The following is a 13,008-nucleotide window of genomic DNA, read 5'->3' as shown; positions in this document are numbered from 1 at the left end:
GATCCAACTTTGTGCAGACGGTGTCTTTCATGCTGTCCAGCCTGTTGAGGGACCCCCATATAAAAAAACTCAAGGGGAATGAGCTGTACTGGGTGGCCACGCTACTAGACCCTCTGTATAGGCACAAAGTGGCGGACATGTTACCAACTCACCTTCAGCGCAGCTGGAGGCATTGTCACTGAGAAGAGAAGTCGCCTAGGTCACAAAAGTGTTCAGTACCTCACCTTTATCAAAATGAATGAGGCATGGATCCCGGAGGGCTACTGCCCGCCCGAAGACTAAGTCAGTCCCCACACACTGCATCTCTGCCTGCGCGCCGTGTGTAGGGTGGCCACTTGCAGAACCCCAAAAAGGAGGACATCACACCCTGAAAAGGAGGACATCGTACTGAGCGTGCCAAAAGTGGGCGTGGGCAAGCATAAAGTGGGCGTGGTCATGGGTGGGGCCAAATACACATGACCTTAGCAGTGGTGTAAATGGTCTGCCGAGGAAGTTTGAGCTCTGCCGTAGTGTGGCCCCCAAAAATAGATGTAATCTGACAGCATTTCACCAAAAATATGCGTAATCTGGTAGAAGTTTCTCCAAAATACAAATAATATGGCAGTGGTTCCCCTAAAATAGACAATCCGGTAGCAGCAGTTCCCCCAAAATACACATAATTTGGAAGCAGTTCCCCAAAATACGCGAAACCTGGCAGCGGATCACCCAAAATACACATAACACCCAAAATACATGTAATCTGGCAGCAGTGGTCCCCCAAACATACACAATCTGGCAGCAGTTCCCCAAAATACGCAAAATCTGGCAGCAGCCGTGCTCCTAACATACATAATCTGACAGCGGTTCCCCCAAATACACTTAATCTGTTAACAGCGGTTCCCCATAAATACAGATAATCTGACAGCAGTTACCCCAAAATAGGTACCCCCAGCATAGGTAGACAGGTCTATAGGTGTCCCCAGTATAAGTAGCCATGAGTATAGTTGTCCCCAGAATAGGTAGCCAGGTGTATAATGTCCCCAGAATAGGTAGCCAGGTCTTTGGGTGTCCCCAGAGTAGTTAGCCATGTCTATAGATGTCTCCGGTACAGATGGCCAGGTTTTTAGGTGTCCCCAGAATAGTTAGGCAGGTCTATAGGTGACCCCAGTATTTGTAGCTAGTGTTGGGCGAACACCTAGATGTTCGGGTTCGCGAACGTTCGCCGAACATCGCCGCGATGTTCGGGTGTTCGACCCGAACTCCGAACATAATGGAAGTCAATGGGGACCCGAACTTTTGTGCTTTGTAAAGCTTCCTTACATGCTACATACCCCAAATTTGCAGGGTATGTGCACCTTGGGAGTGGGTACAAGAGGAAAAAAAACTTAGCAAAAAGAGCTTATAGTTTTTGAGAAAATCGATTTTAAAGTTTCAAAGGGAAAACTGTCTTTTAAATGCGGGAAATGTCTGTTTTCTTTGCACAGGTAACATGCTTTTTGTCGGCATGCAGTCATAAATGTAATACATATAAGAGGTTCCAGGAAAAGGGACCGGTAACGCTAACCCAGCAGCAGCACACCTGATGGAACAGGAGGAGGGTGGCGCAGGAGGAGAAGGCCACGCATTGAGACACAACAACCCAGGCCTTGCATGAGGACAAGAAGCATGCGGATAGCAATTTGCATTTTGTCGCCATGCAGTCATAAATGTAATACAGATGAGAGGTTCAATAAACAGGGACCGGAAACGCTAACCCATCACAGATGTTCATTGTTCATGTTACTTGGTTGGGGTCCGGGAGTGTTGCGTAGTCGTTTCCAATCCAGGATTGATTCATTTTAATTTGAGTCAGACGGTCTGCATTTTCTGTGGAGAGGCGGATACGCCGATCTGTGACGATGCCTCCGGCAGCACTGAAACAGCGTTCCGACATAACGCTGGCTGCCGGGCAAGCCAGCACCTCTATTGCATACATTGCCAGTTTGTGCCAGGTGTCTAGCTTCGATACCCAATAGTTGAAGGGTGCAGATGGATTGTTCAACACAGCTATGCCATCTGACATGTAGTCCTTGACCATCTTTTCCAGGCGATCGGTGTTGGAGGTGGATCTGCACGCTTGCTGTTCTGTGTGCTGCTGCATGGGTGTCAGAAAATTTTCCCACTCCAAGGACACTGCCGATACCATTCCCTTTTGGGCACTAGCTGCGGCTTGTGTTGTTTGCTGCCCTCCTGGTCGTCCTGGGTTTGCGGAAGACAGTCTGTCGGTGTACAACTGGCTAGAGGAGGGGGAGGATGTCAATCTCCTCTCTAAAGTCTCCACAAGGGCCTTCTGGTATTCTTCCATTTTGACCTGTCTGACTCTTTCTTCAAGCAGTTTTGGAACATTGTGTTTGTACCGTGGATCCAGAAGGGTATAAACCCAGTAATTGGTGTTGTTCAGAATGCGCACAATGCGTGGGTCGCGTTCAATGCAGTCCTAGGTCGAAGAGGTCATAGCCTAGGGTCACAAAAACCTGTTTATTTGGGCTATTTCAATGGTAGTGATGCTGACGTACATAAATCTCAGCCATGGCCGTTAGCAACGTCTGAATTTCACGAAATGTCTCATGCAGGTAGAAGACATATTGTTAGACTTAGATTCCAAAGATGGGGTCCCTACATCTCTGCAAACCAGAGTTACAGGGGTCCAAAATTGGTAAAATCCCCCATAGGCTTTCATTGCCTCCCTATTTCACTTTCCAAAATCTCACATCTTTTCAAAGGGCAATTGCTCAGCAGTGGCAAATTTCCTAGCATTGTAGGGACCCTTAGGGGGAACATGACTGGTGAGTTTCGGGCCCCTAGGCCGAAGAGGTCATAGCCTAGGGTCACAAAAACCTGTTTATTTGGGCTATTTCAATGGTAGTGATGCTGACGTACATAAATCTCAGCCATGGCCGTTAGCAACGTCTGAATCTCACGAAATGTCTCATGCAGGTAGAAGACATATTGTTAGACTTGGATTCCAAAGATGGGGTCTCTACATCTCTGCAAACCAGAGTTACAGGGCTCCAAAATTGGTAAAATCCCCCATAGGCTTTCATTGGGCCTACTATTTACCGTTCCAAAATCTCACACCATTTCAAAGGGCAATGGCTCAGCAGTGGCAAAACTCACCAGTCATGATCCCCCTAAGAGTCCCTACAATGCTAGAAAATTTGGTACTGCTGAGCCATTGCCCTTTGAAAAGATGTGAGATTTTGGAAAGTGAAATAGGGAGGCAATGAAAGCCTATGGGGGATTTTACCAATTTTGCACCCCTGTAACTCTGGTTTGCAGAGATGTAGGGACCCCATCTTTGGAATCCAAGTCTAACAATATGTCTTCTACCTGCATGAGACATTTCGTGAAATTCAGACGTTGCTAACGGCCATGGCTGAGATTTATGTACGTCAGCATCACTACCATTGAAATTGCCCAAATAAACAGGTTTTTGTGACCCTAGGCTATGACCTCTTTGGCGTAGGGGCCCGAAACTCACCAGTCATGTTCCCCCTAAGGGTCCCAACAATGCTAGAAAATTTGCCACTGCTGAGCAATTGCCCTTTGAAAAGATGTGAGATTTTGGAAAGTGAAATAGGGAGGCAATGAAAGCCTATGGGGGATTTTACCAATTTTGGACCCCTGTAACTCTGGTTTGCAGAGATGTAGGGACCCCATCTTTGGAATCCAAGTCTAACAATATGTCTTCTACCTGCATGAGACATTTCGTGAAATTCAGACGTTGCTAACGGCCATGGCTGAGATTTATGTACGTCAGCATCACTACCATTGAAATTGCCCAAATAAACAGGTTTTTGTGACCCTAGGCTATGACCTCTTCGGCCTAGGGGCCCGAAACTCACCAGTCATGTTCCCCCTAAGGGTCCCTACAATGCTAGAAAATTTGCCACTGCTGAGCAATTGCCCTTTGAAAAGATGTGAGATTTTGGAAAGTGAAATAGGGAGGCAATGAAAGCCTATGGGGGATTTTACCAATTTTGGACCCCTGTAACTCTGGTTTGCAGAGATGTAGGGACCCCATCTTTGGAATCCAAGTCTAACAATATGTCTTCTACCTGCATGAGACATTTCGTGAAATTCAGACGTTGCTAACGGCCATGGCTGAGATTTATGTACGTCAGCATCACTACCATTGAAATTGCCCAAATAAACAGGTTTTTGTGACCCTAGGCTATGACCTCTTCGGCCTAGGGGCCCGAAACTCACCAGTCATGTTCCCCCTAAGGGTCCCTACAATGCTAGAAAATTTGCCACTGCTGAGCAATTGCCCTTTGAAAAGATGTGAGATTTTGGAAAGTGAAATAGGGAGGCAATGAAAGCCTATGGGGGATTTTACCAATTTTGGACCCCTGTAACTCTAGTTTGCAGAGATGTAGGGACCCCATCTTTGGAATCCAAGTCTAACAATATGTCTTCTACCTGCATGAGACATTTCGTGAAATTCAGATGTTGCTAACGGCCATGGCTGAGATTTATGTACGTCAGCATCACTACCATTGAAATAGCCCAAATAAACAGGTTTTTGTGACCCTAGGCTATGACCTCTTCGGCCTAGGACTGCATTGAACGCGACCCACGCATTGTGTGCATTCTGGACAACACCAATTACTGGGTTTATACCCTTCTGGATCCACGGTACAAACACAATGTTCCAAAACTGCTTGAAGAAAGAGTCAGACAGGTCAAAATGGAAGAATACCAGCAGGCCCTTGTGGAGACTTTAGAGAGGAGTTTGACATCCTCCCCCTCCTCTAGCCAGTTGTACGCCGACAGACTGACTTCCGCAAACCCAGGACGACCAGGAGGGCAGCAAACAACACAAGCCGCAGCTAGTGCCCAAAAGGGAATGGTATCGGCAGTGTCCTTGGAGTGGAAAAATTTTCTGACACCCATGCAGCAGCACACAGAACAGCAAGCGTGCAGATCCACCTCCAACACCGATCGCCTGTAAAAGATGGTCAAGGACTGCATGTCAGATGGCATAGCTGTGTTGAACAATCCATCTGCACCCTTCAACTATTGGGTATCGAAGCTAGACACCTGGCACAAACTGGCAATGTACGCAATAGAGGTGCTGGCTTGCCCGGCAGCCAGCGTTATGTCGGAACGCTGTTTCAGTGCTGCCGGAGGCATCGTCACAGATCGGCGTATCCGCCTCTCCACAGAAAATGCAGACCGTCTGACTCAAATTAAAATGAATCAATCCTGGATTGGAAACGACTACGCAACACTCCCGGACCCCAACCAAGTAACATGAACAATGAACATCTGTGATGGGTTAGCGTTTCCGGTCCCTGTTTATTGAACCTCTCATCTGTATTACATTTATGACTGCATGGCGACAAAATGCAAATTGCTATCCGCACGCTTCTTGTCCTCATGCAAGGCCTGGGTTGTTGTGTCTCAAAGCGTGGCCTTCTCCTCCTGCGCCACCCTCCTCCTGTTCCATCAGGTGTACTGCTGCTGGGTTAGCATTACCGGTCCCTTTTCCTGGAACCTCTTATATGTATTACATTTATGACTGCATGCCGACAAAAAGCATGTTACCTGTGCAAAGAAAACAGACATTTCCCGCATTTAAAAGACAGTTTTCCCTTTGAAACTTTAAAATCGATTTTCTCAAAAACTATAAGCTCTTTTTGCTAATTTTTTTTCCCTCTTGTACCCACTCCCAATGTGCACATACCCTGTAAATTTGGGGTATGTAGCATGTAAGGAGGCTTTACAAAGCACGAAAGTTCGGGTCCCCATTGACTTCCATTATGTTCGGAGTTCGGCTCGAACACCCGAACATCGCGGCCATGTTCGGCCCGAACCCGAACATCTAGATGTTCGCCCAACACTACACGTGACCCGTTCGGCCAATCACAGCGCTAGCCGAACGTTCGGGTAACGTTCGGCCATGCGCTCTTAGTTCGGCCATATGGCCGAACAGTTTGGCCAAACACCATCAGGTGTTCGGCCGAACTCGAACATCACCCGAACAGGGTGATGTTCTGCAGAACCCGAACAGTGGCGAACACTGTTCGCCCAACACTATTTGTAGCCAGGTCTTTAGGTCCCCCCAGAATAGTTAGCCAAGCATATGCTCTGCATGGCATTCCCTGAGGACAGCAGGAGATAAGAGTTCTGATGTAAAAATAAAGAAAAGTGAAGCAGCTGACTTGCGTGTCCCTCTCCTGCATTCAAACAGAACAGTGCTGTTACAATCTCCCCCAATGATGATCTACAGCACAGAGCATCAGCTCACCCGCACTGTGCCAGGCATGTGTGCCAGACTGCCGTATACATGTACGGGAACATTGGGAAGGACACTCACTTGCTGGCCTCGGGACGACTCTTCCACGGGCTCCTCTTGAAGGAGGTTTTAGCGATGCAGAAAACTCCTCCGAGTCCTCGTCCAGGCTGCTGTATCCGCTGCTCATGCTGCTGCTCCACGTCATCTGCTGCCAAGTATCCCCGTGTCTTGCATCTCCCCCCGGCTCCCCGCTACAGGCGCTCATCCACCCGACCGGGCTGCCAGCGCTCTCCTCGCCGGGCACTCACTACTGCTGCTGGCTTACTAGCAGGCCCCCCTAGTGCTGGTGTTCCTGGCACTGGCAGTTGGCGGCTAGTGGCTGGCTGGCTGGCTGCTGCTGCTGCGTGGTTATGGGTGCGGCTCTGGGTCGCGCTCGCGCGTCGCCGGGTCGGCTCCTCCCCCCGCCAATCATATACGGGCTGCCTTCCAGGCAGCGCTGCTCATCACTGCTGCGTTCCAGGCAGCGCCACTGCGCCTGTGCACCAGCGTAAGGGAGATGGAGGAGGAGAGGGCCGAAAAGGAGGACATTTGGCTGTCCTCCCTTGCCTTCCGCCGGACGGAGGACCACAGGTCCAAAAACCGGACTGTCCGGCGGAAATCCGGACGGATGGCCACCCTAGCCGTGTGACTGGCTGCCTGCCCCAAGACTAATGGTGTGTACACACTTGAAAGATAAATGAAAGATCTTTGACCAATTTTACCCCCTTCCATGTAGTACGAGAGCCATACTCTACACAGTCTATTCTATGGAGCTGAACTCCCCATCAGATAAAAACTCTTTGCAAGATGCTGCACACAAAGATGCTGTACACATTCAACAGATCAGTATCTGCAAAAGATCTGTTCCTGCTAAATGCATCCATAGTCTATGATATCTGCAGATCCTCATACACACCTTGTTTAACAGACATTCATCTGCAGATCAGATCCACCAGGATGGATTTTTAGATCTGCAGATGATTGTCAGATATGCAGATGAAGTCTGTTAAACAAGATGTGTATGAGGATCTGCAGATATCATAGACTATGAATGCATTTTGCAGGAGTGGATCTTTTGCAGGAACAGATCTTTTGCAGATACTGATCTTTTGAATGTGTACAGCATCTTTGTGTCCAGCATCTTGCAAAGAGTTTTTATCTGATGGGGAGTTCAGCTCTATAGAAAAGACTGTGTAGAATATGGCTCTCATACTACATGGAAGGGGGTAAAATTGGTCTGATATCTTTCATTTATCTTTCAAGTGTGTACACACCATTAGTCGCTCCCCACACAGCATCTCTGCCTGCAGGCCACTTGACTGCCTTCTCCACCACCACCAACAGGGTCCAGGACACCAGGCGGATTCCTGAATTTTTAAGGCCGCTGCTAGCAGCGGCCGCTATAATAATTTTTCTGGTGCGTGTACATGCCTGACTAATTTTTCTGACTGCACTGCAGCTGCAACAACAAAACAAAAGGCATGTACATGTGCCAATTCCCCTTCATGATCGTTACCTTGCCGCGGTGAAGGGGCTTGCGTATCACAATAAAGCAATGACCGACGGCTATATGAGTGTCTCGGGGTGCACACCCACGATAAGGTCGTTACTTCATTGTAACGGACCAAATTCGATCAGTTGGACACTCAGTCACTGTTGTTCTGTCATTAAGCTACCTCAGCCCGACCATATGGACTTGAAAGCCGCCATCGCCTGCACTCTGGACATGTTGCGCACCAGTCCAGCACGGCCGTCACTACACAAACAGCTGTTTGCGGTGCGTTACACAGTGAGTTTGGTGTGTCAGTGTGAAGCAGTACTCTAATTACACTCCCTGATTGATGTATACACATGCAAGATGTTTTAACCTCCTTAGCGGTAACCCCATGCTACATACGGGGTAGCCGCCGCTGAGGATCACATGGCCCCAGGCCTTAAAAAAAAAAATGGTGCAATACGCTTTAGCTAGCGGTTCGCTAGCTAAACGTATGCACAAAGTTGCTCCGGTCCCCCGCGATCGCCCGTAATAGCCCCCAGTGTTCCCACGCCGGTGCAGCCACCCAATCAGCTCCAGGCTTCGCGATGACGGCGATCGGGATTGCGGCTGATGTCGATGATGTCATCTCCGATCGTCGCCATAGCAACGCCGAAAGCCGATCAGGAAACTGCGCTTTGCGTGGGATCGTGGCGAGGTATGTATAGCCGGCGGCGATCGGCGGGCATGGGGGGGACCGGAGCAACCTAATACATACCCTTAGCTAGCGAAATGCTAGCTAAAGCGTAAAAAAAAATTGGGAGGGCAAAAAACCTCCTGGCAGATGCAGCGTCAGAAACTGAGTACCGCCAAGGGGGTTAAAGCACTTTAGGCCTCCAATTTGGCGATAAAATGTGATTTCTGCCCTTAAAACGCTGCTTTACGTCAAATCCTGATTTTTCCCGGGGACTTTTGGCATCTATCCCACTCCGCCATGCCCCCTCCAGGTGTTAGACCCCTTGAAACATCTTTTCCATCACTTTTGTGGCCAGCATAAATGTTTCTAGTTTTCAAAGTTTGCCTCTCCATTGAAGTCTATTGCGGTTTGCGACAGTTCACGCAAATCAAACTTTTGCGGAAGTTCGCGAACCCGAAAATCTGAGGTTCGGGCCATCTCTAGAGAGGAGGCTGCATCTGAATGACTACCAGCATAGGTTTGCAGAGCCTTAAGGCTCATCAATTTTACCCCCTTCCATGTAGTATGAGAGCCATACCTACACAGTCTTTTCTATGGAGCTGAACTCTCCATCAGACAGAAATATTTGCAAGATGCTGCACAGAAAGATGCTGTAGACATTCAAAAGATCAGTATCTGCAAAAGATCTGTTCCTACAAAAGATCTGTTCCTGCAAAATGCATTCATAGTCTATGATATCTGCAGATCATCATACACACCTTGTTTAACAGACATTCATCTGCAGATCAGATCCACCAGGATGGATTTTCAGATCTGCAGATGATTGTCTGATCTGCAGATGAATGTCAGTTAAACAAGGTGTGTATGATGATCTGCAGATAGACTATGAATGCATTTTGCAGGAACGGCTCTTTTGCAGGAACAGCTCTTTTGCAGATACTGATTTTTTTGTGTCTGTGCATTATCTGTGTGTGCAGCATCTTGCAAAGATTTTTTTTCTGATGGGGAGTTCAGCTCCATAGAAAAGACTGTGAAGGTATGGCTCTCATACTACATGAAGGGTGGTAAGATTGGTCTGTGATCTTTCATTTTCCAAAGACTATAGTCTGATGTGTGTATGAGCCTTAACTTATAGGCAGGATACATATCTTGCATCCAAAACAGATGCACCAAATTAACATTACAAAAAATTAGCATATTGTGATAAAGTTCATTATTTTCTGTAATGTACTGATAAACATTAGACTTTCATATATTTTAGATTCAAATACACACAACTGAAGTAGTTCAAGCCTTTTATTGTTTTAATATTGATGATTTTGGCATACAGCTCATGAAAACCCAAATTTCCTATCTCAAAAAATTAGCATATTTCATCCGACCAATAAAAGAAAAGTGTTTTTAAAACCAAAAAAGTAAACCTTTAAATAATTATGTTCAGTTATGCACTCAATACTTGGTCGGGAATCCTTTTGCAGAAATGACTGCTTCAATGCGGCGTGGCATGGAGGCAATCAGCCTGTGGCACTGCTCAGGTGTTATGGAGGCCTGGGATGCTTCGATAGCGGCGTTAAAGTGAACCTTAAGAGTAAAAAATAAATTGAGTTTTACTCACCTGGGGCTTACCTCAGCCCCCTGCAGCTGATCGGTGCCCACGACGAGTCGCTCTGATGCTCCGGGTCCCGCTGGCGGCCACTTCCAGTTTTGCCGTCAGGACCCGTCAGGCTGGGGAACGCAGCTGATACTACGCGTTCCCAGCCAAAATAGCACCCCTATGCGGCCATATCCCACAGATTCTCTATGAGGTTCAGGTCAGGAAAGTTGACAGGCCAATTGAGCACAGTAATACCACGGTCAGTAAACCATTTACCAGTGGTTTTGGCACTGTGAGCAGGTGCCAGGCCATGCTGAAAAATGAAATCTTCATCTCCATAAAGCTTTTCAGCAGATGGAAGCATGAACCCACTTTTGAACCAGAAACAGCGGCAGAAGCGCCTGACCTGGGCTACAGAGAAGCAGCACTGGACTGTTGCTCAGTGGTCCAAAGTACTTTTTTCGGATGAAAGCAACTTACATGTCATTTGGAAATCAAGGTGCCAGTGTCTGGAGGAAGACTGGGGAGAGGGAAATGCCAAAATGCCTGAAGTCCCGTGTCAAGTACCCACAGTCAGTGATGGTCTGGGGTGCCATGTCAGCTGCTGGTGTTGGTCCACTGTGTTTTAAGGGCAGGGTCAATGCAGCTAGCTATCAAGAGATTTTGGAGCACTTCATGCACTGGTAAATGGTTTACTGACCATGGTATTACTGTGCTCAATTGGCCTGCCAACTCTCCTGACCTGAACCCCATAGAGAATCTGTGGGATATTGTGAAGAGAAAGTTGAGAGACGCAAGACCCAACACTCTGGATGAGCTTAAGGCCGCTATCGAAGCATCCTGTGCCTCCATAACACCTGAGCAGTGCCACAGGCTGATTGCCTCCATGCCACGCCGCATTGAAGCAGTCATTTCTGCAAAAGGACTCCAGGCCAAGTATTGAGTGCATAACTGAACATAATTATTTGAAGGTTGACTTTTTTTAAAAAAAAAAACACTTTTCTTTTATTGGTCGGATGAAATATGCTAATTTTTTGAAATAGGAATTTGGGGTTTTCATGAGCTGTATGCCAAAATCATCAATATTAACACAATAAAAAGGCTTGAACTACTTCAGTTTTGTGTAATTAATCTAAAATATATGAAAGTCTAATATTTATCAGTACATTACAGAAAATAATGAACTTTATCACAATATGCTAATTTTTTTAGAAGATCCTGTATTTTAACTGATCAGTTGTTCCATAGCAGTGCATTGTGAAAAGCTTTCAGTTAAAACACATATAATGTGAACTGACTCATAGGGAAACACGGACACTAGATTGCACGTCAGTTCATTCAGCTATAACTCACAGCAAATGATTCAGTGTTAACCACTTCCCGACCGCCTAACGCACAGCGGCGGCCGGGAAGTGGAGCCCGCAAGGACCAGCTCACCCACAGAGGCGGCGGTCCTTGTAAGGGCATGGGCGGAGCGATCGCGTCATCCGTGACGCGATCCTCCGCCGCCGCCTGGCTCCGCTCACCCGCCGCAACATCCCGCCGGCCATACGGAAGCGCCGGCGGGATGTTAACCCGACGATCGCCGCATACAAAGTGTATAATACACTTTGTAATGTTTACAAAGTGTATTATACAGGCTGCCTCCTGCCCTGGTGATCCCAGTGTCCGAGGGACCACCAGGGCAGGCTGCAGCCACCCTAGTCTACACCAAGCACACTGATTCCCCCCCCCCTGCCCCCTGATCGCCCACAGCACCCCTCAGACCCCCCCCCCTGCCCACCCCCCAGACCCATGTTTACACCCAATCACCCCCCTAATCACCCATCAATCACTCCCTGTCACTATCTGTCAACGCTATTCCCCCCCCCTGCCCCCTCCTGATCACCCCCCCCCCCACCCCTCAGATTCTCCCCAGACCCCCCCCCCCCATGTACTGTATGCATCTATCCCCCCTGATCACCTGTCAATCACCCATCAATCACCCCCTGTCACTGCCACCCACCAATCAGCCCCTTGCGAGCAATCTAAATCACCCACCCACACCAATAGATCGCCCGCAGATCCGACATCAGATCACCACCCAAGCGCAGTGTTTACATCTATTCTCTCCTATAAACACCCACTAATTACCCATCAATCACCCCCTATCACCACCTGTCACTGTTACCCATCAGATCAGACCCTAATCTGCCCCTTGCGGGCACCCAATCACCCGCCTACACGCTCAGATTGCCCTCAGACCCCCCCCTTATCAATTCGCCAGGGCATTATTTGCATCTGTCCTTCCCTGTAATAACCCACTGATCACCTGTCAATCACCTGTCAATCACCCCGTCACTGCCACCCATCAATCACCCCCTGTCACTGCCACCCATCAATCAGCCCCTAACCTGCCCCTTGCGGGCAATCTGATCACCCACCCACACCAATAGATCGCCCGCAGATCCGACATCAGATCACCACCCAAGCGCAGTGTTTACATCTATTCTCTCCTCTAAACACCCACTTATTACCCATCAATCACCCCCTATCACCACCTGTCACTGTTACCCATCAGATCAGACCCTAATCTGCCCCTTGCGGGCGCCCAATCACCCGCCTACACGCTCAGATTGCCCTTAGACCCCCCCCTTATCAATTCGCCAGGGCATTATTTACATCTGTCCTTCCCTGTAATAACCCACTGATCACCTGTCAATCACCCATCAATCACCCCCTGTCACTGCCACCCATCAATCACCCCCTGTCACTGCCACCCATCAATCAGCCCCTAACCTGCCCCTTGCGGGCAATCTGATCACCCACCCACACCAATAGATCGCCCGCAGATCCGACATCAGATCACCACCCAAGCGCAGTGTTTACATCTATTCTCTCCTATAAACACCCACTAATTACCCATCAATCACCCCCTATCACCACCTGTCACTGTTACCCATCAG

This window comes from Hyperolius riggenbachi, chromosome 5 (assembly GCF_040937935.1).
Source record: "Hyperolius riggenbachi isolate aHypRig1 chromosome 5, aHypRig1.pri, whole genome shotgun sequence".
NCBI lineage: Eukaryota > Metazoa > Chordata > Amphibia > Anura > Hyperoliidae > Hyperolius > Hyperolius riggenbachi.
The sequence above is the reverse complement of the archived record's forward strand: the minus strand, read 5'-3'. Positions refer to the sequence as shown.